Below are 23,276 nucleotides of genomic sequence, written 5' to 3' on the forward strand. Positions count from 1 at the left end.
CTTCTCTGCTCTTCATAACGTGCAATGAAGTTCTAAAATACCCATCCTTCATGATATTTTTGTTTCTTACCCTTTGGAACAAAGAGGGTACAATCGCCAAGCATGGCAGGCTTATAAGGAACATTTTCCTTGTAGTCAGACCTTTACTAATATTGTGTGTTTTTGTACTACACTGTTCAAATGTGTACTTTTCAAGCGTCAGTTGATAACAGAACTTTTTCATGGTTGAATCCGAAGGATAATTTCCGTGTTTTGTGACTGATGAGCGGGTGAATTTAGAACAACTTGTAATCGATGTATGTTTTCAGGTGGGATATTCTGTTGCCAAATAATTTTTAAAATTCATGGTGGAACCTTCAGCTGTCATTTATTTTGCATAATTCGCATTATCAAGCTTAGCTGACATAAACGGCAGGAAAGTTGTACCATAATTTGAGCAAAAGTAATTTGCTCTTTTAAGCCCATTGTAACGTGCGCGTGGGGCACACAATACTCCTTAAAGCCTGTACTATGGTAAGTGAACGGGGTTCACCTTACGAGACAGGATTTTTGTATAGATATTGACCGCGTGTACCTGAATGGTGGCAAATCAGACTTACACTCACTCTGTAATAACAATGATACGTCAAGCAAGTCCGAAACGCAACTACACGTCAGGACGGACAAAAAGCAACACAGAAGACGCTACCAATTTGTTAATAATATGGTCGCCAGCCTAATTAGGCATTAACTGAGTTTCTTCCCTGTACAAGATGGCGTATACTCATGCAAACCAACACGGAGCAACACCGCATAATATAGTAAATTTTAGAACCAGAAAATCTATTGAACTGATAGTTTCACGTTCTGTACTGATATGGAAAAACCATAAATACATAACACTAAACTATAATGTATACTAAAAAACTTCGTACTGTCCATTGATCTGATTAAAATCGGGCATAGGTTACCCTAGAAACAGCACTTTCGAGTCACACACACAATGTCAATTTTGATAAAGATAAAACACTGATATGCAGTCTGGAACCGCGAGACCGCTACTAAGTTCTAGGGGACTAATGACCTCAGCAGTTGAGTCCCGTAGTGCTCACAGCTATTTAAAACACTGATAAATTTTGGCTTTTATATGGACTTTAACTTTTACTAGTCAAACCAATTTATAACACTTCAGAATTCAAATGAATAAAAAAAAAGGGGGAGGACCCTGAAACTGTTATGATCACTGTAAAAAAAAAAAATTGATTACTGAAATTATCATGCGCTCAAGATTTCCGGTATATGAGTTACTACTCTTTTTATCTTATTTACTGCTCATTTAAATACCTTTATATCTGTCACGAAATAATTAAACTGCATTACTATATCAATGTTAAAGTTATCTTTCAACTTCGTTAGACCTTCGTTATTCATTTACTGATTCAATAACAAATCAATTCTTTAAACACCATTCTAACATATCTAGGTCTGCAAGTTATTATTATTAACACAAAATTTAATTTTTCATTTCGGGACACTCGGATTGCACAACATTTGGAAAGGACCCTATCTAGGTTAGTTGTGAGGATAATTAAATGATAGGAAAGTTCTGGTAAAATTTAAGTTGTTATTGAATAGTTCACCCTCTGGTCCATACGAATACAGTACTAAAAGTTTCAACCTGCTTGTATCGATGCGGCGGTCAGCAGGAGGCGAGATGGCGAGGCACAGAGCACACATACAACCACAGCTATGGCTCTTGACGTATCGGCACTTTAATTCTTCTTGGCGTCGCAATACTTTTCCATTTAGTGCCTATGGACTTTTGCCATGCTGTGTGGGCGTTGGAACGGCATTCCCGAGGCTCAATGAAACTACGTCTTCCAGGAGAGCCTCCTCGCTCCAGAAGGTGTTGCTCAGACCAATGCCAAACTCCAACTACTACTGCTGAGCCCGTTGCGCCGTGCAGTGCCCGTGCGCATTTTCCCGTGCTCGCCTGCCATCCACCTTTTACCACTCCCTTACAGACAGGCCGGGTATTCACCCGAGGTTTTGCATTCTACATATCCTAACACATTGCCTACGTATGGACCAGACGCACAGTTACAATTTTAAACATCTTGCAACAGTTTCAACATTTGTTACATTTCAATTCTATTACAATATTGCTTGACATTTGACATAAACATTAATATTCACATTGAAACTTGTTTACAGTTTTCTTAACACAATGACACGAAACAAAAAAGAAATGAAATCAGAACATCAATTACACTAGTTTATCGAAAAATCAGATGGAAAAAAATTTACTTATACGTACAATAGTACAGCGTCATTGTTGTTACACAATCATAGTACGTAAAAAATTTCTTACATTAATAACTGTACGATAATTTTCGTCAAGAAGCAAATTCACACCGACAGCTAATGTGTTACTAGCTGTCGATGTGGATTTGCTTCTTGAGGAGGTGTTAGTGGAAGAGTGCACTGGAGTACTTGCTACGATGCGAAGTCAAGGCCTGCAGTGGTTGTGTACCAAGTGGTAGCTGCAGACTGCCGTGAGTCGTGTGCGTCAGGCAAAGTCGGCCACCTTCGTTAGAAACCAGACAGCCTACCTCCATGCGAAGGGGGCCTGAACATGTTTTTTTGGAACACAGTGATACCACTTCTTCTAACATAGGGCTTTACATGGTGGTGTTATTTCCACACTACCATGAGTTTGGTTGTTTCAGACTTGTGCTTTTATGGGTTGGGTTGGGTTGTTTGGGGAAGGAGACCAGACAGCGAGGTCATCGGTCTCATCGGATAAGGGAAGGGTGGGGAAGGAAGTCGGCCGTGCCCTTTCAAAGGAACCATCCCGGCATTTGCCTGGAGTGATTTAGGGAAATCACGGGAAACCTAAATCAGGATAGCCTGAAACGTCCCCTTTGAACAATTATACAAGACTGTGCTTAAACTGACATAGAATATTTTTAGCGCAACGCAATCTGACTTTCAAAAATCCCTACAAAAGAATGGCCCTGACTAACATTAAACTATACCTTCCAGAAATCACTTACCTCACAAAAATCTTCATTACTCGAACTACTGCAATACAGCGAGCGCCACTACTGCCGGCTAAATAAAAGATTCAAACTACGGAAGGCACTAACTACTGATAGGGATAGTTAGCAAATGAAAGATATTAATAGAGAACAAACAATGTATTTACCTTAATAGTCATAATATATGTAGCAGTTCATGACAAATTACAAAACTCCGCCATCTCTCTCCCCACATCCACCACTGCTGGCGGCTCACCTCCAACTGCGCAACGCTACGCGCTGTTCACAGCCAGCTGCCTAACACTACAATGGCGAGTATTACAACAATGCAAAGCAGCCACAGACTGCACACAGCACAACCAGTGATTTTCATACAGAGGTGGCGTTACCAATAAAAAAACCTAAACAGCCTACTTACAAGCCGGACGCGGGATTGAACCGTCGTCCTCCCGAATGCGAGTCCAGTGTGTAACCACTGCGCCACCTCGCTCGGTCTTGTGCTTTTATTGTCGCATACAAACCGCCTCGAAGCACAGTCGCTAATGGCATTTGTCTGTTGTTATGCACTTTCTACTGAGGGTTGACACCGCTGAATTGCGGACATTGGCATTAGAGACTGATAGCGTTCCTCTATTACGGTGGCTGAAAATTCTGCACGGGCTACGGATCGATGAAGAGGTATTCATAGAGGGGAAAGTCATCATTGAGTTGTTTGTTATAAGAAAGACTAGCAACGCAGTGAGCCTAGTCACGCTATCGTTGGCTAAACGGTTGTTCGGTCAACTGTAGCTCCGTCTGTTGTTTGGGAGAGGCTAATTGTGAAAGTGACGTCTGAGGGACGTGAAGTTGCTTGGATACTGTTTTATGTATGTTAGTGTCTTGGCTCGGTTTTGTATTGTCTAATTTTCTCTATGTTAAGAATTCTTAATAGAGTGGTTGTACACCTGTTGGTGAAAAGTTTGTTGTGGTCGCGTGTCTGGCTGCGACTGCTTGTTCTACTGCAGTCATTTCGTCCATGGTGGAGATTTTGTCAGCCTGTGAAGGTTCATATTCATGTACAGCGTATATCAGCTAGTGCGGTATAGTCGCTAAGATTAATTCTAACTGCAACTTAAGAAGTAAGGTAGGCACAACGTCGGACAACGAACGGCTGCATTCCGACATAGACAAGCACCTCCGAAAGCAGTGGACCCCCCGAATAACGGAAGAAGGGAAGTTGGACGCCCTCCGACAACGCACTCCTTCCAACGGCATCACCATCCTTCGAGTATCTGACGACAGAAGTGGCCAGTCCCGATGTTCCATATGGGGAGCGTCCCTTCCACCCTCTGCGATCCCATCAGACAACGACGGATCCCATGGAGGGAGGTTCCCAGGATGCTGTCATGATAGTGTCAACAGCCCCAGCTCTCGAAGGGCGCGACATTCGCCTGCCGCTGGTTTCGATCTCTGGGCTAAGATCGGGATGCTGACTCACCCACTGGGGAGTGCTACAAAGTGGCGCCTGACCCAGCTTCCACCAAATGATTGCGGCCATGACTGTGACCACAATGGCTTCGCCGTTTGTTTGACGCCAGCTGGACATCTTTGCAGGACTCTCTGTGCCGATAGGGGGAGAAGATCCACAACACTGCCACATAGCGACGATTAATATGGCCACCATTTGAGCTTCACATACACTTATCAGCAAGAACATTATGACCGTCTGCTAACGATATAAACCCGTCCGGGAGATAGCAACGTTACGTGGCGAGGAACGACCGTTAGTCAGACACATAAACAGTTCATGTAAAATAAGTGAGTGTGTGGCCGCCTTCCAACGGCATCACCATCCTTCGAGCATCCGACGACAGAAGTGGCCAGTCCCGATGTTCCATATGGGGAGAGTCCCTTCCACCCTCTGCGATCCCATCAGGGGGAAGGTCCGCGATCTCAGTTTGACTGAGGGCAGATTGTGATGGCCCAGAGGCTTCAAATAAGCATTTTGGAAACTGCACGACTTGTCGGGTGTTCGCGTCTTCAACATGTGGCGAAAAAAAGGTGAGACCGCGTCCAGACACTGTAGGGTTGGGAGGCCATCCTCTCATTACAGACGTTGGACACTGTAAGCTGGGCAGACTGGTAAAACAGGACAAGTGCTGAAATGTGGTGGAACTAACATGAGAGTGTAACGCTGGGCAGAGTGCAAATGTGTCTTGTGTAGGTTACTGTGGGAGTCAGCACTGACACGAACAAGGAAAGGCCGAAGTTGCGATGGGCGGTGGCAGGAATCCCAAAATAATCTGAACATTATACTTTCAAATTGATAGAATATTTCTAAAACACAAAGAAACATACCTGTGCTTCTGTGCCTCCTATATGCAAACAGATTTATGCCCTATTACTACTCACAGAGCGCACAGCTCGTGGTCTCGCGGTAGCGTTCTCGCTTCCCGAGCACGGGGTCCCGGTTCGATTCCCGGCGGGGTCAGGGATTTTCACCTGCCTCGAGATGACTGGGTGTTTTTGTGTCGTCTTCATCATCATCATTCATCCCCATTACGGTCGGAGGAAGGCAATGGCAAACCACCTCCACTAGGACCTTGCCTAGTAAAGCGGTGCGGGTCCCCGGCATCGTCCCCTACACTCTGTCATGGAGTACAGGACATCATCATCATCATCATCAACATCATCACTAATCACAGAACACAGGCTAAGTATCGTCTTCCTATTAGTACTGATGCTTTAGGAGTCTGCAGCTGAACGAGTGGTTAAGCCAGCGTTGACAGGGAGCGCTAAACTTCTTCGTTCCTGGAGGCGTGCCGCTGCCCACTCTTTCCATTTGGCACATGGGTCAGCGCCCTCTTGATGCCGTTTCTCGACGCTGCGCTGGTTGGTGTGCAGTCGATGCTTTAGGGCTGTGCATTCCTCGCCTCCAAAACGCCATGTTGTCATGTAGGGTGGCCGAGGGGGAGGGGGGGGGGAGGCGAGGCGAGGCAGGAAGCTGGGTGCCGTGAAGAGCCGGGAGCCGCAGCTGTTCATAAGCGGCATCATTGAGCAATGTCATGGGAGCGCCAGTGTCTAGCTGAAGTCGCACGCGCCGTCCGCAGTGATTAAGTTCACAGTTAGTTTGCCTGTCGTTGCACAGCTCTTGGGCGTGGCGAAGGCACATCTCAATTTGGTCATTACTAGTACTGGTAGCCAGTTTAGAAAGCAAAAAAAAAAAAAAAATCACTGAGTGAGAAGGTGCTCTACACTTTTGAGAGCAAACGCGGGTGGAACTCTTTTTCTGTTGCACTCATACTGTACACGATATGGCTTCCCAAAAGCAGACCAAGTAGCGCTCCACGAAAGGCAATGTTTCTTTTGTACATGGAAAATCAGTGGAGACATGATTTCACAGAAGACACAAGCGTTGACACTTGCTTACAGTGTCGACGGTGCGGCAGTCTGTTTGCGCGTGGTGGTCGGTCGCAAGGCTGCACCTGTTTGTCGCTTTGTGTTACACTGCAGACGAGAGCTAACTCAAAGTTGTCCATGGCACTATCACACGAGTCCTGATGTTCAATAATTTGTAACACTTGTTTCGAAGTAGGCTAGGAATGTTTGAGAACTTGTTAATGAATCCTGCTGTCTGGCACATTGTATGTAACTGCACACGAATCATTGCGTCACTATAATATTGTCCACATCTACGTTGAAAATGACACTGTCGTGTAAAATGCTGAAGTTCAGGGACACACTGATGGTATGTCTGTTGTGGCTCTTTCCACAGTCGGGAGAACTTGTAACGAGCTGCGGTAACTTGTACCTGATCCTTGTAATAGTGAGGGTGGAAACTAAATCTTCAGAAACTAGCAGCTCCGACCTTTTAGTCGTGAATAAGTTCCGAGCGACGTTACAAATACCTCTGCCGGACGATGACAAGAAATAAGAAAGTCTGACAGTACGTTGCACTTGGTATGCAGCAGAATGAGCATTTAACCAGTCGTTCTATTCCTCTTATTGTTCATTGAAAACTTGGAACGGCGTAATGAACGGAGGCGGTGCCGTGCATGTGGCTGGCTATTGTGGCGGAGTTGATGCAGCTGCGGCCAGTGCTTTAATGAGATGCTGGACGGCCGTCATCAACTGCGATGTGTCGTGGTTCCGAAACTGAATAAAAGATCAAAGCCAGCAGCAGCTGGAGGCGTAGGCGCAGGAGTCGTAGGACGCGGGTTGGAGGCCATATAATGAAAGGTGTACCGCAACAAAATAATTAGAAGCAAGGCAAATACACAACTAGCGGCAGCGTTGCGGATAGTCTGCAAGAAAGAAAACAATTAGTAGCAATGCTCCTCTGAAAGAAAGAGGGACGGAGCGGCAAAGAGCGAAGGCAGCGTTGGTTCTGGAATCTGTGGCGCCAGGTGTTTTGTCGGTTACCGTGGCAGTCAACACCGACACAAACAGGGAAGGAGGGAAGTTGTTATGGCTGGTGGCGGGAGTCCCAAAATGATCTGTACATAACACTTTCAAAGCATTACAATACTTCATTTCTAAAAATGAAAGAAACGTAACACTACTTCTCGTTATGATGTGCCTTCCTCTGCCCCCTATGTGCAGCTACATTTACTCTCTATCCTACTCCCAGAACGCTTCCTATTGCTCGCTACTGATGCTCTCGAAGTCTACGACCGAACAGAGCCCAACCAGCCAAGAGCCCCTTTGAAAGACGGGGGTGGGGGCTTATCTCTGTGATCGCAGAGGCGTGGCGCTGACCACTCTTTCCACCGGCGCTTGCGTCCGCGCCCTCTTGATGCCGTTTCGCGGCGCTGCGCTGGTCCGTGTGCAGTCAGTGAACATGTCTGAACACACAGTGCACCGAACACTCCTAACGTTAGACCTCCACAGCCGACGACCCATGCATGTGCCAATGTTAACGCAATGACATTGGCAATTACGACTGAGATGGGCACATGACCATTGGTACTGGATGTTGGCGCCTCAGCAGAGCATTCCATGGTCTGATGAATCCTGATACCTTCTTTATCATGCCAATGAGAGGGCGCGAATCACTTGCCTTCCAGGGGAACAGCTCCTTGATATTTGTACTGCAGAAAAGAGACAAGTTGGTGGCGGCTCCATTATGCTCTGTGGAACATTCACGTGGACATCCATGTGTCCAGTGGAGCTCGTGGAAGGCACCATGATGGCCAAGGACTGTCATACACTGGTCGCAAACCATTTACAACCCTTCATGACAGTCATGTTTCCTGATGGCAGTGGCATTTTTCAGCAAGATAATGCGCCATGTCATGAGGCAAAGACTGTGAATGGGTGGTTCGAGGAACACAGTGGCGAGTTTCAATTGATGTGTTGGCCCACCTAAATCGCCAGATCTGAACCCAACCAAACACATCTGGGATGTGACCGAAAGTGGCGTCAGAGCTCATCGTCCCTCTTCTCGGAATTTAAGAGAATCAGGTGGCTTCTTTGTGCAGATGTGGTGCAAACTCTCTCTAGTGACCTACCAGGGCCTCATTGCTTTCATGCCATTGTTATCCATGCCAAAGATGGACATGCCAGCCATTAGGTAGATGGGCATAATGTTCTGGCTCATCAGTGTGAACTGTCAGTATTCAGAGTCACCATTTACACTGATGATGTAGACACTGCCCTTCTCCAAGGAGTGATCGTTATTGGTTTCTGTACTCTCGCCGCCTACTCAGCCTGCATTTCCGATGTCTCTGACAATGGTAGTGGAGTGTCCATCCTCCTCCATGCAGGCACCCTGCCAAAGATTTAATGTGCCTTCCTGAAGCTAGGAGTATGGCCCTCGCGCTGTTTGGTGTCTGCATCCTAAATGTGTATGCACCATCTGGCTCCAGCCGACATCTCGAAGGACACATCTTCTTTGCTGATGAAGTAATGCCGCTTTTTGAGAGTTCTCTGGACGATCTGGTTCTCATGGGGACTTCCTCAATGAGATTCCCTGTGTGCGACCATCTCTGTTGTTATTGATGACTTCAGCTTGTCGACATATGGTCGAAGCAAAGGTTTCACATACTATATGGCGCACTTGTCCAGTTGCCTCGACTGCACCTAACTCATACGCTCGCTCCTCTCTGGGGACACTCGACATGCCAAAGTTTGGTGTATGGCTTTCTCTAATCATGAGGCCTACAACTGCGATGTCGCCCTTAGCCACCAAGAGGTATGGCACAGTCGTGGCCTGTGGAAATTAAAGGTGGCCCACCTGACTGCCCCTCTGTGCCAATGGATCACTGAGGATGCATGGGCCCTCTCTCATCGATGCCACCCCACCTACACATCCACCCTCTCCTTGTGGCTATACTGTCCAAAACCAGCACTATGCAGGGCATTGGTGGGATATGGCAAAAACGTCAAGGCTTGACATGTGAGCACCATTGACTCTTATTACAGAACCTACGGGAATGCTCTTTGATGGCATTCTCTCCCATCTGTCAGGTGACAGTACAATGTGCGAAATTGTGGATCACTTCACTCATACAACAATGCTTGGAAGGGACCATTATTAGGGCCTGTATCCACGACTGTATGCCTCATGGAACTCTGTCGACGTACCCCCTCATGACAGTACACAACATCACTGATGCAGACAGATGATGGTATACTAGACAATGTGCCATTGCTCATGCTTTCCATTCCAATTGCACTCAGTTGTACATTGCCATACCGCATAGCCAAACCTTAATTGTGGAAGTAGTGGCAATCACCGTAAATACTGTACTGGAGAACGTTGCTTTATAACTTCAGGAAGACATGACCATGGTTGAAGTCCCAGACGCTATCAAGGTGGGAGCTGCCAATAGGTCTACAGGATCTGAAGGCCTTTCCATCGAATTTTTTCGGTTGTTTTAGCTATCGGTTGGTACCTACTTGGACATTCATCTGTTGTGAAGTCTCCAACTACGACGGTCCCAACCATCTTCCCTGATGTGGTCACCATCCTGGTCCCTCAACTGCATGGGTGATCACGGATCTCTGATTATCACCCCATCACTCTACTCAACAGCGGCAAAAAAAATTTATTCGTTGGTTGGCATCACGACTGTAGAAGGCAGCACGGTAAGTTACATCCCTTGATCAGACTTCCTCGGTTGGTGACAACAGTATTTATGTGGCCCTTTGCCACTACAGGTACACAATTACACTGGCCAGGTCGCAACATCTGCCTGGTGCACTGGTGTCGTTTGACTTCAGTCAGGCATTCGACTGCGTCGATCACACCTTTTTGATGACCGTCCTCCAGCACATGAGTTGTCCAGCTCATATAGTAACAGTGACACGACTTAAAGAATATAATGGACGCTTCACCGCGCCTGTAGCTATCGAGCGCTATGTCTGACAGTGTTTCCCACCTTCCACAACACTGTATGCTTGTCGTTAGAGCCCCTACTCCAGGGGCTTCGTCAACACCTGGTGGGGCTGTCTTGCAGCATTCTATGCTGACGATCTCGTCCTCTACCTACGCTGTGAAGATGATGTCCGCACAGCTCTGATATGGGTGGCAAGGGTTATTCTCGTAACGTTTCGAGATCGCGGGTTCTGCTCATTGGAGAGGGCCTACCTGAGAGATGGTCTCACTTCTATATGTGGCCACCACCATCCACTGCTTGAGCATTGATTTTGTGAATGATCTTCGTCGTTCGGAGATAAAAAAAAGCTGAGGTTTCCTCCAAACTATCGGGGCTGAATTTATTGATCACTAGCTTAGATCCCTCGACATTGTACAGTATGCACGATATGTGAGTCTGCCACACTTCTCATCTCCTTCACGTCCCGATTACTAGACAAGACAGCCTAGACACAATGAGAGGAAGCCGAAAGGCACGCGCTTAAACTCACGCAGGCTGGCGTGAGGTCTGAAACAGGATACGTAATGAATGCTATAAAGAAAAGTACGTAGCTTCTGGAATACTTAACTTTAATCCATAATCGTAGAACATCTCTCGTTACTGTACATGCTTCATTAGATACATAGCAAAGGATAAATGGCGCCTTGCTAGGTCGTAGCAAATGACGTAGCTAAAGGCTATGCTAACTATCGTCTCGGCAAATGAGAGCGTATTTGTCAGTGAACCATTGCTATTAACGTCGGCTGTACAACTGGGGCGAGTGCTAGTAAGTCTCTCTAGACCTGCCGTGTGGTGGCGCTCGGTCTGCGATCACTGACAGTGGCGACACGCGGGTCCGACGTATACTACCGGACCGCGGCCGATTTAAAAGCTACAACCTAGCAAGTGTGGTGTCTGGCGGTGACACCACAATGTTAACGGCGATGGGATCATTTGAATGTAGCAGGATGTGATTCCAAATTCAGTATGCCTTCCTTGTCCTCCCATGGGGGCGTGGTAGGGTTGGCTTATTCGACTTTATGGTCACAGTTACGGCAATGTTTGTTAGTTCCGAACTGAGAGACAAGTGCCTTTGCCCGACGAGCCTAATCGGACTGCTTTTACATGAATATGCGCCGGTGTCCATGTCAGCCTGTCATGTTAGCAGACATTTCACTCCATTTACCACTTTCAGCATTTCTTTCCGGAATTAAGTTACATCTTCCAATCCTTACCGCTCCCCTGACTTTTTCAGACAAAGACTGTACAAGACACACTATAAATGCATCGGCCTCCAATCCCATCGAACACAAAGTTTCCCCAGGTCATATGGTGTCGTGCATGGAAATCAGAGCATGCAGGCTTTCTCGACACCGGCGTCCAATCTGCCTGGTACCTCACCGTCAATGAAAAACAGGTCAACCCGTTTCGTTTGCACCGCGTCCACCTCGCCAACACATCCCTGTGTGTTCACTGCAGTGTGGATGACGGCCACCCAACGATTCTCATGTGGTCCATCGTCTGATGTCTGGAGGCTTGTACAGTATATCTGGGCTTTTCTTACCCGATAGACCCCTGCTCAGAACACTTTCCAGATGCTTTTTTTCCCAGCAACGAAAACCAGCGCTGTGAATTGGATACGCTACCTTTCTGACCCCAGCGATGAATCTGAACTGGGTTATTGGACGTACCTTAACGGTTGACGCAGCACACTTGTTCGCAACCCCAGATACAAGCAGTTTTTTTAAAATTTTCTATGGAGCACCTTTCATGACCCACATTCCAGATAAAACGTTGATGCCATGAGATGCTGATGTTTATTTTGCCGACATGATTCTCTGAGCGAATTACAAACTGAATCTCCATAAAAATTTAGAGAATCACGTTTGGAAGTTCCACCATGAGGAAGTGCGAACGACTCCCGGAACTTCGGTCCATAAAGAAAGCAGTTACACAGCTCCTTTCATTGTCATAGCTCCCCTGTTTGTTCTCTTCCCATGCTTTCTTCCTTTCCCACCTCCATTTTAGTAATTAATAAATAAATATTTTGGGTTAGGTTTAGATAGGCGCCAACGCCTGAAGAGATCAGTGCTATTTTTTTTTTTCGAAGGACATAGATTGTGAAGGGAGACGAAAATTTAATAGTCATGGGTGACTGGAATTCGAGTGTAGGAAAAGGGAGAGAAGGAAACATAGTAGGTGAATATGGATTGGGGGACAGAAATGAAAGAGGAAGCCGCCTGGTAGAATTTTGCACAGAGCACAACATAATCATAACTAACACTTGGTTTAAGAATCATGAAAGAAGGTTGTATACATGGAAGAACCCTGGAGATACTAAAAGGTATCAGATAGATTATATAATGGTAAGACAGAGATTTAGGAACCAGGTTTTAAATTGTAAGACATTTCCAGGGGCAGATGTGGACTCTGACCACAATCTATTGGTTATGACCTGTAGATTAAAACTGAAGAAACTGCAAAAAGGTGGGAATTTAAGGAGATGGGACCTGGATAAACTAAAAGAACCAGAGGTTGTACAGAGATTCAGGGAGAGCATAAGGGAGCAATTGACAGGAATGGGGGAAATAAATACAGTAGAAGAAGAATGGGTAGCTTTGAGGGATGAAGTATTGAAGGCAGCAGAGGATCAAGTAGGTAAAAAGACGAGGGCTAGTAGAAATCCTTGGGTAACAGAAGAAATATTGAATTTAATTGATGAAAGGAGAAAATATAAAAATGCAGTAAGTGAAACAGGCAAAAAGGAATACAAACGTCTCAAAGACGAGATCGACAGGAAGTGCAAAATGACTAAGCAGGGATGGCTAGAGGACAAATGTAAGGATGTAGAGGCCTATCTCACTAGGGGTAAGATAGATACCGCCTACAGCAAAATTAAAGAGACCTTTGGAGATAAGAGAACGACTTGTATGAATATCAAGAGCTCAGATGGAAACCCAGTTCTAAGCAAAGAAGGGAAAGCAGAAAGGTGGAAGGAGTATATAGAGGGTCTATACAAGGGCGATGTACTTGAGGACAATATCATGGAAATGGAAGAGGATGTAGATGAAGATGAAATGGGAGATACGATACTGCGTGAAGAGTTTGACAGAGCACTGAAAGACCTGAGTCGAAACAAGGCCCCCGGAGTAGACAATATTCCATTGGAACTACTGACGGCCGTGGGAGAGCCAGTCCTGACAAAACTCTACCACCTGGTGAGCAAGATGTATGAAACAGGCGAAATACCCTCAGACTTCAAGAAGAATATAATAATTCCAATCCCAAAGAAAGCAGGTGTTGACAGATGTGAAAATTACCGAACTATCAGTTTAATAAGTCACAGCTGCAAAATACTAACACGAATTCTTTACAGACGAATGGAAAAACTAGTAGAAGCCAACCTCGGGGAAGATCAGTTTGGATTCCGTAGAAACACTGGAACACGTGAGGCAATACTGACCTTACGACTTATCTTATAAGAAAGATTAAGGAAAGGCAAACCTACGTTTCTAGCATTTGTAGACTTAGAGAAAGCTTTGGACAATGTTGACTGGAATACTCTCTTTCAAATTCTAAAGGTGGCAGGGGTAAAATACAGGGAGCGAAAGGCTATTTACAATTTGTACAGAAACCAGATGGCGGTTATAAGAGTCGAGGGACATGAAAGGGAAGCATTGGTTGGGAAGGGAGTAAGACAGGGTTGTAGCCTCTCCCCGATGTTGTTCAATCTGTATATAGAGCAAGCAGTAAAGGAAACAAAAGAAAAATTCGGAGTAGGTATTAAAATTCATGGAGAAGAAATAAAAACTTTGAGGTTCGCCGATGACATTGTAATTCTGTCAGAGACAGCAAAGGACTTGGAAGAGCAGTTGAGTGGAATGGACAGTGTCTTGAAAGGAGGATATAAGATGAACATCAACAAAAGCAAAACAAGGATAATGGAATGTAGTCTAATTAAGTCGGGTGATGCTGAGGGAATTAGATTAGGAAATGAGACACTTGAAGTAGTAAAGGAGTTTTGCTATTTGGGGAGCAAAATAACTGATGATGGTCGAAGTAGAGAGGATATAAAATGTAGGCTGGCAATGGCAAGGAAATCGTTTCTGAAGAAGAGAAATTTGTTAACATCGAGTATAGATTTAAGTGTCAGGAAGTCATTTCTGAAAGTATTTGTATGGAGTGTAGCCATGTATGGAAGTGAAACATGGACGATAAATAGTTTGGACAAGAAAAGAATAGAAGCTTTCGAAATGTGGTGCTACAGAAGAATGCTGAAGATAAGGTGGGTAGATCACGTAACTAATGAGGAGGTGCTGAATAGGATTGGGGAGAAGAGAAGTTTGTGGCACAACTTGACTAGAAGAAGGGATCGGTTGGTATGACATGTCCTGAGGCATCAAGGGATCACAAATTTAGCATTGGAGGGCAGCGTGGAGGGTAAAAATCGTAGGGGGAGACCAAGAGATGAATACACTAAGCAGATTCAGAAGGATGTAGGTTGCAGTAGGTACTGGGAGATGAATAAGCTTGCACAGGATAGAGTAGCATGGAGAGCTGCATCAAACCAGTCTCAGGACTGAAGACCACAACAACAACAATGTGTGATGGCAAGTAGATCTTTTTTTTGTAGTTCCCTTTCCTGTCCAGAAAAAAAAGCGTTTAACGTAACCAGAGCATTCAGGTTGGAGTCCCGTTCAGGCATAAATTTTCAACTCGCATCATTGATTAATTTTCATTGTTCCAATGCGGCCGCCGTCGAGAAAATTTCCCTGAAATTGATATTCACGGCCGCTGAATTAATATAGTGTGCGGCTTATGTTGTGTCTTATCTGTCCAAAAGATCCTGTTATACTCTTTGTTCTTGTAGCTATTGCATATTCGCCGACTTTCCCTATCGCTTACCTTTGTTTTTCCCATGATTCCGATCATCTTGCGCAATTTTACAGTGTCGGACGCTTTTTCCAGATCGACCAGTCCTATGAACCGGTCCCGACTTTTCATTGGTCTTGCTTCAGTTGTCAGCCGCAACGTCAGGACTGCCTCTCCGGTTCCTTTACCTTTCCTAAAGCCAAAACGATCGTCAGCTAACAGACATTCAATTTTTTTTCCCAGTCTTCTGTATATTATAATTGTCAGCAACTTGGATGCATGAGCTGTTAAGCTGATTGAGTGATAGTTCTACATACCAACTTCAATAATAGTTTTTGTGCCACTTTCGCCAATGATTTTAGAAGCTTTGGTGCAATGTTATCCATCCCTTCTGTCTTCTTTGGTTTTAAGTCTTCCAAAGTCTTCATTTCGCCGAAGGTTGTTTTGACTTTTCTACATACTGAAACAGTTCTTCTGACAATCATTTCTTTTCCGATTTCCTCACATTTTTCCTGTAGCCATTTCGCCTGAGCTTCCCCGCTCTTCCTATTCATTTAATTCCTTAGTGAGTTGTATTTCTGTATTCTTGAATTTCCATGTACGTCTTTATACTTATTTCTTTCGTCCTTAAACTGAAGTACTTATTTTATTTCCCACGCTTTCTTTGCAGTTACTTGCCTTGTACCTAAGTTGTCCTCTCCAACGTCTGTGGCTGCTCTTTTTAGAGATGTAAATTCGTCTTCAACTGAACTGCCTGCTGAGCTATTCGTTATTGCAGTGTCTGTAGCCACAGAGAACTTCAACCGTTTCCCTTCTTTCGTTAGTACTTCCGTATTCCACTTCTTTGCCCACTGATTCATCCTGACTATTCTCTTAAACTTCAGCCTGCTCTTCATCATTACCAAATTGTGAACTGAGTGTATATCTACCACTGGGTATGCCTTACAGTCCAATATCTGATTTCGGAATCTTTGCCTGACCGTGATGTAATCTGACTGAAACCTTCTCATATCTCCTGGCCTTTTCCAAATACACCTCCTCCTCTTGTAGTTACTGAATATAGTATTCGCTATTTCCAGCTGAAATTTAATCTTGTACTCCTTCCCCTCTATCCGCATTCCAATACCCCATAACTATTAGATTTTTATCAACCTTCGAGTAGTGGGTTACCGGTTCAGTACCCTCACACACTTTCTCTATCACTTCACTCTCTGCTTGCGACGTCGATATGTGTATCTGAATTATCGTTGTCGGTATCGGTTCACTGTCGATTCTGATGAGAGCGACCCTATCATTGAACTGTCCACAGCAACTCACTCTCCGCACTACTTTCCTATTCATAATAAATCCTATTGCTGTTATACCACTTTTTACTGCTGTTGATATTGCCCTTTACTCGTCTCACCAGAAATTCTTACTTTATTTACAAAAATGTGTGTGAAATCTTATGGGACTTAACTGCTAAGGTCGTCAGTCCCTAAGCTTACACACTAGTTAACCTAAATTTTTACCTTATTTCCATTTGAGTTAAATGGCCCCCAGTGTATCTAGATTGAGTTTTAGCATTTTCCTTTTAACACTTTGGTGCTTCCCTGTTCAAACTTCTGAAATTGCACGCCTGGACTCATGGAACGTTATCGACCCGCCAGGATAGCCGAGAGCGATAACGTGCTGCTTCCTGGCCGGATCGAATCCGCCAGGCGGATTAACGACGACGGCCGGTGTGCTGGTTAGCCTAAATGTGATATGTGATTTTTAGGCGGTTTTCCACATCCTCCTAGGTGAATACCAGGCTAGTCCCCTCGTCCTGCCTCAGTTTCACGACTCACAGACATTTGAAACACATTCTCCCTTTTCGTCTCGTATTGTTCGTGGAAAGAAAGATTGTCGGTATGCCTCTGCGTGGGCTCTAATCTCTCTGATTTTATCCTCATGGTCTCTTCGCGAGATATACGTAGGAGTGAGCAATATACTGCTTGACTCCTCGGTACAGCAGTGCAGTAGCGAGTCCCATATTTAGCTTTCATATTTGTTTTGTAGTTTGATTCTTAATTTCTTTCCGAATGTTTGTGCGCTTGCATTTTTAATTACATAAAATCCTTGCGTATTCTCGTATTTCAGAGGAGTAATATTGCTTATTGATAGCTGTAGAGTATAAATTCGTGGCGTCGTTAGTGAGTTGTTTGTTTTGACACAGCTCAGTGATCCTTGAGCAGCCGCTGGTGAAGTATCAGTGCAGCAGCAGTGAAGTAGCGAGTCGCATATTTAGCTTTCATATTTGTTTTGTAGTTTGATTCTTAATTTCTTTCCGAGTGTTTGTGCACTTGCATATTTAATTACATAAAATCCTTGCGTATTCTCGTATTTGAGAGGAGTTGTTTGTTGTTGTTGTTGTGGTCTTCCGTCCTGAGACTGGTTTGATGCAGCTCTCTGTGCTACCCTATCCTGTGCAAGCTTCTTCATCTCCCAGTACCTACTGCAACCTACATCCTTCTGAATCTGCTTAGTGTATTCATCTCTTGGTCTCCCTCTACGATTTTTATCCTCCACGCTGCCCTCCAATACTAAATTGGTGATCCCTTGATGCCTCAGAACATGTCCTACCAACCGATCCCTTCTTCTGGTCAAGTTGTGCCACAAACTTCTCTTCTCCCCAATCCTATTCAATACTTCCTCATTAGTTATGTGATCTACCCATCTAATCTTCAGCATTCTTCTGTAGCACCACATTTCGAAATCTTCTATTCTCTTCTTGTCTAAACTATTTATCATCCATGTTTCACTTCCATACATGGCTACACTCCATACAAATACTTTCAGAAACAACTTCCTGACACTTAAATCTATACTCGTTGTTAACAAATTTCTCTTCTTCAGAAGCGTTTCCCTTGCCATTGCCAGTCTACATTTTATATCCTCTCTACTTCGACCATCATCAGTTAGTTTGCTCCCCAAATAGCAAAACTCCTTTACTGCTTTGAGTGTCTCATTTCCTAATCTAATTCCCTCAGCATCACCCGACTTAATTCGCCTACATTCCATTATCCTCGTTTTGCTTTTGTTGATGTTCATCTTATATCCTCCTTTCAAGACACTGTCCATTCCGTTCAACTGCTCTTCCAAGTCCTTCGCTGTCTCTGACAGAATTACAATATTGTTTATTGATAGCCGTACAGTATAAATTCGCGGAGTCGTTGGATATTAGCAGTAGGACGGATAGGGTGTGTGCATGCTGTGTGCGGGCGATGGAGGAACTGGCCGCGGTTCGCGAGCAGCTGAGCGTGCTGTTGGCCACGGTCAGCCGCCTTCAGGCTGCTGCCTCGAGGTGCAGCGACGGCGGAGGGTCTGGCGCGTCGCTTGAGACACCCCAGGTGTCGCTTGCTGCGTCCGCTGACTCAGCCGCCGAGGCAGCTACTAGTGTACTCGGCGCGTTGGGGCCGCCCTCACCTCAGGGTGAGTGGCGGACTGCAACGCCTTCGCGTCGCTCGAGGCGGAGGGCTAATGTGGAGGCTGGCCGGCTGGCCTCGCCCGTTCATCCTGTCAGTGGGCAGGTGGCCGCTCCTTCAGCAGGGCCCGAGCAGGCACACGGGGGCAAAGGCTTGCTGGTTATTGGGAGCTCCAACGTTAGGCGGGTGATGGAGCCCCTCAGGGAAATAGCGTACAGGGCTGGAAATAATTCCAACGTGCACTCGGTTTGTCTGCCGGGGGGCCTCATCCAAGATGTGGAGGCGACCGTGCCTGCGACTATCGAGCGTACAGGGTGCAGTCATATGCAAGTAGTTGCTCATGTGAGCACCAATGATGCCTGTTGCTTGGGTTCTGAGGCGATCCTCAGTTCGTACAGGCAAGCAGAGCTCTCTATTTGCAGCATCGTTCCCAGAGTGGATCGGTGTCCTTTGGTTTGGAGCCGAGTGGAGGGTCTCAACCAGAGGCTTCGTCGACTCTGTGACGGTCTTGGCTGCCGATTTCTAGACTTGCGCTATTGTGTGGGGAATTGTAGGAGGCCCTAGATAGGTCAGGGGTGCACTACACAAAGGAAGGAGCTACTTGGGTAGCAGAGTACTTGTGGTGTGCACATGGGTTTTTTTTAGGCTAGGCAGTAGTGCTAGGTGTCCTGATGAACACTCACCAGTCGACGTGCAGGCAGGGAAACCAGGACGCGCTCAGTGTGAAGACACTTCAGCTATCAAGATATTAGCAGGAAATTTTCAGAGTGTTCGGAATAAAGTTCCTGAATTTACTGCCCTCCAGGAAGCTTGTGGAGCGCAAATTATTCCCGGGACTGAGACTTGGCTGAACCCTGAGATAGAAGTTCTGAAATATTTAGTGAGGGTTGGAACGTGTATCGGAAAGACAGATTAGACACCAAAGTTAATTGTGGGGTGTTATTACCGGCCACCAGGTTCCACCGTGACAGCTCTAGAATCATTCAAAGGGAGTCTACACTCTGTATCGCAGAAGTACCCGGATCATGCTATATTAGTCGGAGGCGACTTCAACCTACCAATTATAGACTGGGATGTCTATGGATTCATTACAGGTGGTACAGACAAGCCGCCTACATCTACATCCACATCCATACTCCGCAAGCCACCTGACGGTGTGTGGCGGAGGGTACCTTGAGTACCTCTATCGGTACTCCCTTCTATTCCAGTCTCGTATTGTTCGTGGAAAGAAGGATTGTCGGTATGCTTCTGTGTGGGCTCCAATCTCTCTGATTTTATCCTCATGGTCTCTTCGCGAGATATACGTAGGAGGGAGCAATACACTGCTTGACTCTTCGGTGAAGGTATGTTCTCGAAACTTTAACAAAAGCCCCTACCGAGCTACTGAGCGTCTCTCCTGCAGAGTCTTCCCCTGGAGTTTATCTATCATCTCCGTAACGCTTTCGCGATTACTAAATGATCCTGCAACGAAGCGCGCTGCTCTCCGTTGGATCTTCTCTATTTCTTCTATCAACTCTATCTGGTACGGATCCCACACCGGTGAGCAATATTCAAGCAGTGGGCGAAGAAGTGTACTGTAACCTACTTCCTTTGTTTTCGGATTGCATTTCCTTAGGATCCTTCCAATGAATCTCAGTCTGGCATCTGCTTTACCGACGATCAACTTTATATGATCATTCCATTTTAAATCACTCCTAATGCGTACTCCCAGATAATTTATGGAATTAACTGCTTCCAGGCCTTAAAATTAACCATGCGAAATCCGTACTTAACCCTGCCAACCCTGCGCACAATGCGGGATAAAGGCAGTAGCAAAAGAAGAAAAGAAGACTCATGGAACGTTATCCTTTTGTTGGCTATTCAGTCTTTTTCTCGTGGTCACCAACCTCTTGGCGTTGCGCCGCCCTGTCCCTTCCCTTCCCTCCCCTCCCCCGAGATCCAAATGGAATGTTTTGTTAATGGAATGACTATCATGAGACTTTTTCTATTGCTGGCCACATGTCCTGTCGATATGCGTTATGTGTGTTTAATGGAATGGTTTCCATTGCTTTCTGCATCCTTATGCCGTTGATCATTGTCGATTCTTCCGCCTTTTAGCGCCTGTTTCTCACCACCTGGGCAAGAGAGTGCCCTGAACCTCTGTCCGCTCCTCGGCTCTCTTTTGCAAGGCAATTGGCAGAATGAGGGTGACTTCTTATGCTAGTAGTCTTCGGCCGCCCTTTCTGATGATTTTCATCCAAAATTTAAGCAGTGCCCAGGTTCGAACCCGGGACGAAGGACTTCTTGGTTACTACCCCTAGAGATTGACTGCAAATTCCTTACCACGAATTTAAGGATGTCGTCCATTAGAGGCCTGAATTACGTTGTTGAAGGCAATTTTTTCTGGTGTTCTAGGATATGTGCTTGTTTCAAAGGATATTGAAAAATTTAATTAGCTTTTTAAATAGTTGCAGTTCATGGATTATCTCTTGTGTTACGGTGTCAGCGAGTGTTAAAATATTTTCATCTGTCCAATGTGCAACGTTTCCGTAAGGAGTGAGTAAATTTCTCTTTTTCAAAGTAAACTACTTGTTGTGTCTGGTTGCATTCCATCTGGAGTCATTCTGCCGTCGCTGACCCCGGAGACACGGAAGTATTCGTCCTGAAGAGACGGGGAGACTTATTTTCTAATAGCTAAGCCCTGGCGTTGCCCGGGTATGTATTACAATCATTTCCACCACCCCTTTGTCCATCTCCTGATTCCTCCTATTTCTGTCCATCTCCTGCTCCCCCCTTTCTCAATCCATCTCATCCTCTTTCCTTCCTCTGTCCATTTCCTCCTCCTTCTCTCTGAACATCTCCTCGTCCGCTATCTTGGTCCATCTACTTTCGAGACTGTCTGCAAAATTTGTTGCGAACAGTGTTAGTCGTAAATATGTAGTAAAACGTCGTGCATCTGTGTTTAAGACGTCATATCTCATGGACTATACATCGTACAATGATATATTTGTGTAAGTATATTCAGCGGCATTTGTGGATGCTGTCTGTGACATATGTTTCGAATAGAGTTAATAACGAAGAAGCAATGAATTTAAAGGTCATGCGTGATTCGGCAATTTTCTTACGAACCTCAATGTTTATGGCGTCATATCTCTTTATCTATGTGCGGTACACAGATATAATTTTGTAGTTACATTCAATGGCATATGTGGATACTTTCTGTAAAATGCGTTGGGAACAGAATCAGTAGCACAGAAGTAATATAATCAAAAGTCATGCTTGAAGCAGCAGTTTTTCACGCATCTCACTGTTTACGACGTCATGTCTCCGCAACTGTAATAGCTAGGTTGTCAAATTAAACACCTTTCAGCCGTCAGTTTTCAACCTTTTTTATTAGGCAACCAGTTTCAGCGCTTTATTACGACATCTTCAGGCCTCTGACCGACGTGTAAGAATAATCTGTGCAGGGAGGAGACCCCCAAGAGGGATCATTGCCGACAAAATTTTATTTAAATAAATTTTCAATGCATAATGTTCGGCCGTAGCCGGCTTGGGCATACTGTGGTGGAAGGTGCTGGCCGGAAGACCATGGTCGGCACATTCCTGCCACGTGCTCCTCGGTCAGACTCAAGTCCCACGGGTTGGTTGCGCTGACGGGGGCACGCTACTAGCAAGGCGCGTTGGCGGAATCAATCCTCCAATCAGAGACTAATCGTGTGATCACGTGGGGACGCGGCCGAGAGCGGCGAGGGCGGCTTGGAAACAGCTCCGCGCTCTCTTAGCTTCTGACCTCGGCCCCGAGTAGTCGCTCCTCTAGTCTCTGCCTCTCTGATGAGCAGACGGCAACCCCTCTTGGGGCTGCTCAGCCCTACGTAGGCACCACTGTACCATCATTACAAGAATAAACTGGGTCCATTCCACTCAATTAATTTTCATTTTACAACGCCCTCCGCTCCTGACTTCTATCCTGACGAACAAATGGTGTCAGAAGTGGGATGCGACCCACCTTACGGTTGTAAAATCAACTTATCAGTTGAGTATGAGTACTATGAAGGGGCCGAGTTTGAGCAATTAAGGGAAACTAGACCGAACGTGGCGAGGCTGCAGCGCGCCATGCGCGTGCCAGCCGGTCGCCTGCGTTGCAGAATGTGCGTGGCCGCGCACTAGCGCGCCACAAGCGTGACGCAGTTCGCCGCCGGACGCGAGCCGAGGAGGGTCCGCGATGCAGTCACGCTCGCCGCCGCCGCCGCCGCCGCCGCTGTCCGTAGCTGCCACGGGCCACCGCCTGCGCCAGGGTCCGGGGTGCGGCCCTCGCGCCGCCCCGCCGTCGCAGCTGTCCATGCTGTCGCCCGCCGCCTGCTGCGCCCACGCGTGATCAACGCGCCTGCCGCCGCTCGTCGACACCGCCGCCGTCCGTCGTCTGCACGCCACCAAATAATGTAAGTCGCTAGCGACGCTACGGTGGTGTAGATGCCCATACTATTGTAACATGCCGATCACCAGGCAGCAATCGGAGGCAGGAGCAGCCGGAGCGGACGAAGATCCCCTCTTGGCGCTGCAGTCCCAGTTAAATCAATTAATTCTAACTAACGCGGAGCTTAAGCAACAGATAGATGATCTTA

This window comes from Schistocerca serialis, chromosome 8 (assembly GCF_023864345.2).
Source record: "Schistocerca serialis cubense isolate TAMUIC-IGC-003099 chromosome 8, iqSchSeri2.2, whole genome shotgun sequence".
In the NCBI taxonomy this organism is placed as follows: domain Eukaryota; kingdom Metazoa; phylum Arthropoda; class Insecta; order Orthoptera; family Acrididae; genus Schistocerca; species Schistocerca serialis.